Source organism: Chrysochloris asiatica, unplaced genomic scaffold (assembly GCF_000296735.1).
Source record: "Chrysochloris asiatica unplaced genomic scaffold, ChrAsi1.0 scaffold00122, whole genome shotgun sequence".
Classification (NCBI taxonomy): Eukaryota; Metazoa; Chordata; class Mammalia; order Afrosoricida; family Chrysochloridae; genus Chrysochloris; species Chrysochloris asiatica.
Window position 1 is genome coordinate 4,707,102 of NW_006408640.1, and position 4,913 is coordinate 4,712,014.

The window sequence follows — 4,913 nt, forward strand, 5'->3', positions numbered from 1 at the left end:
GTGAGTGGTCAATCTTAACAGTCCCAGAGGAGGGCCCTGGGACCAACAAGGGAGAAGAGTGGGAATGGAGTGTGGGACTCTACCCAGAGAAGTGGCAACAACACCAGAGATGGAGGCAGAGATGATGACACGGAGAGACGGAGCAGCTGAAGATTCTAGACTCATGGAGGGAGAGGGGATGTGTGCTGGCAGCCGGGGCGCAGGGTGTGCCCTTCGGCTGTTTGAATGATTGTATATTCCTGAGTGTTTTGGTGTACATCTAAAAAAAAAAACAAAAACGAAAAAAGCAGAGGGAATAGAAGCAAACACTGTTGAATGATTAAGCAGGCAGGGGATTGTAATCACTGCAATGAAACAAACTGATGTTTCCCATGTAAACTATCACTCAAGTCACAATAGAAATTTAAAAATAATAATGAAGCTACAGGAAACAACCTGAGAAGTGACAAGGATTCCCTGTTTGATCATCACACAAAACTGGATTTCATGTGCAGGGCACAAACTTTTCAGCTAGCACCAACCAGAGCCGCCAGGCCATATCCAAATTCCAGAAATAAAGCTATATGATATTAAATAATTACTGTCCAGTTTTAAATTGTGGTACTGGTCAAATAGCTATGTTTTAAAGAGCTTTTTATCTTTTAGAAAGTAGCCCCAGTGGCACTCTGGGTCAAACATTGATCTGCTAACAACAAGACCAGTGGCTTAGTCTTAGAAAACCTAAGGAGCAGTTCTGCTCTGTCCTATACATGGGTTTGCTGTGATTTGGGGTGTACCTTTTAGAGATGCATATCAGAATCATTAGATAAAATGGTATCAGGAATTTGCCTGAAGTTAAGTATAGTCGAGGTTAAGAGTATAGGGAATATAGATGAAAAAAGGGTACCTCAATGCCACCAGCATCGAATAATTCTGATTCATAGTGACCCATACAGGGTTTCCGAGGCTCTAAATCTTTACAGGAGCAGAAAGCCTCAGCTTTCTCCCACAGAGCAGCTGGTGAGTTTGAACTGTCAACCCTGTGGTTAGAAGTCCAGTACTTATCCTACACTGCCAGGAGTTAACAACTGTTGTAATGTTGATGTCATTATATTCTTCTCCGTTCTCCCATTTATGCTTTAAAATCTCCCTAGTGCAAAAAGTGAAACTACAACAAACTTCTCTAGCGAAATGTTTTGAATTGAAATTCTAGGTAAAGATAAGCAGAGTTTGAGATAATGGCAACTCACATAAAGGTCAGGCTACCTAGAATTCCAACTATTAACTGAAAGGCTAAAAGGTTTGAAATGAGAAAAATGCTTCTGACCTATAGAAACATTATTTCTAGTACATACTTACAATTGCTCTCATAGCAGATTATAGTAGTTAAAAGTCAGCTGACTCAGACTTTACATAGAATTCTAGTGTACGTGGTTACTGAATTTCTTAGCTCACAGCATTATCTCCTTGAAGACAGACAGACACATAAAGGCAAAAGACTGCTGATGGTCTAACAAGATGAGAAAAGAAAGAAAAGCTATGTAAGACATGAAGTTTGCCTCTAATTAACACATCTTTATACAGATATTTAATAGAAAGGCCATGGGCTTTGGAGTCAAACAAAAACCAATTTCCACAGCCACTTACTAGCTATACCGTTCTGAATCAAATCACTTAACCTCCATTTTCACCTTAGAAAAATGAGAGTTGTCGCTACATTAACAGGTTTGCCTTCATGACTGGAATTTGTAAAGTATCATGAAACCAATCCTAGTCAACAACTTGACTGCAACCTCATGGTAGAGTCAGAACCACCCTGTTAGCATGTTCCTGGACTCCTGACCCTCTCCAAGTGTAAGAGAATAAATATATGTGTTTCATGAATTAAGTCTTGGGGTATATTGTTAGACAGTAATGATAACTTAAATACACTTATATGATTATCGTTCCTGCTGTTAAGTACCACCGAGTTGGTTCCACCCCATAGCAATCCTGTTGTATAAGGTTTCCAATGAGCTTAAACTGTGGACCTTGCGGATCAAACTGATTTTGCAGTCCAGTGCATTAACCCACAGCACCACAACAGATGACACAGGGAACCTTTTAATTCATCAGAACAGAGTGCATGTTGCCTTGTAATGGCATGTTTATAAAGCAGGACATTATTCTTGGTATTGAACATCTTGAATCTGATCTTACTTGTATGCAAGAGACCTGTGGGGTAAAAGTCCAGACCAGTGTGCCATGCTTCAGTCTATCAGGCCCTGACCTAAGACTTAAGCCTCAAATTTATTTGCTCCTCACTGGTAGCGTAGTGGTTACAAATCGGGCTGCTAATCTCATGGTCAGCAGTTCGAAACTACCAGCTGTTCCATGGGAGAAAGATGAGGTTTTCTGCTCCCTTAAAGATTTACAGCCTTAGAAACCCTGTACAGGGGTCACTATGAGTCAGAACCAACTCCACAGCACACAACAACATTACATTTTAACATTTTATTAAAAAGGTACTCTTCATCCTACCTGAATGAGGCATTTGCTCACATCACTAGCACAGAGTGCTTTGTTACAACTCAGTGACACAGGGATCCACATCAGGAACATCAGGATGGCTAGAGTAAGCACAACAATATAGTGTGACTTCATGTTTCTTCAAAGAAGATAATAAGCAACTCCCAGGAAGCTAAATAAACAAAGAGGAAAAACAAACAAACAAACACACGTTAATTTAAAGATAGATGCTAGGGTAAAATCAAAAATGAGAAGCAAAACCAATAAACTAAAATCCCTTGCTTGTGTCTAAAGTTTTGAGAGATCATTCAAATATCACTTTCAATGAGATGGTATCTTAACACTCTAAAAACAAAATATAATTTTCTATTGTAATGTCTGTTTGCTGTTGTTGTTATGTGCCGTGGAGTCGGTTCCGACTCATAGCGACCCTGAACGTCTGTTTAGCTATCTTTAAAGATGTAGAATACTGATATTCCAGACCATACAGAAAAGGTATCTGTGAAAGTTATAGTAACATCTAAACTTTTTTAAAAAGATTTAACTTCTTGGGATCAAAACATACACCGAAAAGATATTCAGTTAAAATAAATGAATACTGATCGAAGGATAAAAGGTGGGTTATGCTTTTATGATTATCTTAAACCAATATTCTACATATTACAAAGTACAATAAAGCAAAAGCAATTAGAACGTGAAAAAGACTAAAGGGCTTTGTACCCAGTATGACTCAATTTAGGAAAGAGGCAAACCCTAATGATTGTTACTGGGTCCCATGAAGCATTCTCCAAAGACCGTTAGCACCTCAGTTTTGTAATTTATTTAACAACACACACCAAGTAGGCTGAGTTTTGAAACCATCAGTACATATTTGTGGAGGCCAACTAGAATGACCACAAAAAAAGGCATTTCAGAAAATTCACGGTTGTCTTTTCAAGTGTTTAGCAAATGCTACCTCCAAAATCTCACTGGAAAAACGTGTTCAAGCAGATGTGGCATGTGCAAACCAGGTAGAATTCTTTAGTCCTTTGACGAGTTGGAAACAATAACCCATCGGAGTGGCTGTCCACCCACCCTGGCCGGCGTCTGCTACCTCGCAGAACACCGGGCGGCCTTCGCTCTGCGGGGCCGGGGCTGCGCGCGGGGCCTCTCCGGGCCGAGGCGGGGGCGGCCGGGGCCCCAGGGATGCTGCCCGACCTTACGGCGCCCGGCTCCGCCTCCCAGAGAGAAGGGACAGCACCCCATTCCTGTTCCCAAGTCCACGGCCAGGCCGCGAGGAACAGGCGCGTCTCGGCGCCCCGGAGTCCCAGCGGCCCGTGCCTTAAGCTCACCGCGCTTCGTTCCGCGGCGGGTCCGACCGAACCCCGCTCAGGCTGTGCCAGAAGGCCAGGCCGAGCCTCCGCGCCGTTCCCTCCGCGCAGCGTCCGCGAGCCTCGAGCACTTAAAAGACACAGGCCTGACCACCTCTCGCCAGCCCGGTCGGCCACTCCCTCCGGCCCCGTCGCCGCCAACTCCCGCCAGGAGTTGTCTCTCACCCACCCGGCGCCCGGGTCCGTGCGCTCGCCCCGCCCGCAGCGCAGGACCCGCCCCCGGCAGCGGGCAAGCCCCAGACTTGCCGCGCAGGCCCCAGCCCTGGTCACGGGCCTGCCCCAGACACGCTGCGCAGTCTCCGCCCCTGGCCCGTCACCGCCCAAATTTGCCCCCATCTTCAGGGGCACATCCACTCGGGTATCCCACGCGTGCCTAGGTGGGGAGCTACGCACTGCTCTTTACCCAGACTCTTTCCCACTGCCAGCTCCACTTTCTTTGTCAGCCTACTTCCAGGATCCAGCAGACCGCTCCTGTCAGACCTTTACTCCCAGTACCCTCTATCCAATGTTAGGATTAACAGTTACTCTTGTTTAAAGGTTCATCAGTGACTATTCACTGTGCTTAAACTGTTACATGCTCATTAAGGCAAGCTGAGAGGTGGCTATGATTGGTTCTTTATGCAACACCATCTCTTCCTCAGCTTGTGGCTTGTGTAATGCTATTTCAATTACCAGCAGGGCCACCCCTGATGGAGAGGTTTCAGTGGAGCTTCCAGACTAAGACAGACTAGGAAAAAAGACCTTGCAATCTACTTCAAAATTTTAGCCAATGAATCACAATAAAACATTGACCAACTCTTGGCTCTCTGCTCCTCCCCGTTCGACAGGCAGCCACAGCTTCTCTTGCAGTACCAGCCGCATCTCTGAGACATGATGGTGAAGGTCGGAGTCAATGGATTTGGCCGTATTTGGCGCCTGGTCACCAGGGCTGCTGTTAACTCTGGCAAAGTAGAGGCTGTTGCCATCAACGAAAGACCCATTCATTGACCTCAACTACTCTGGTAGTGTAGTGGTTACGAATCGGGCTGCGAACCTTAAGGTCAGCGGTTCGAAACT

At 45.0% G+C, this 4,913-nt stretch overlaps 1 pseudogene; it reads left to right on the plus strand.

Moving 5' to 3' along the window:
- Window positions 1–4,730: 4,730 nt before the first annotated feature.
- The window catches only part of LOC102833932, a 10,785-nt pseudogene continuing 10,602 nt past the window's right edge, over window positions 4,731–4,913 (plus strand).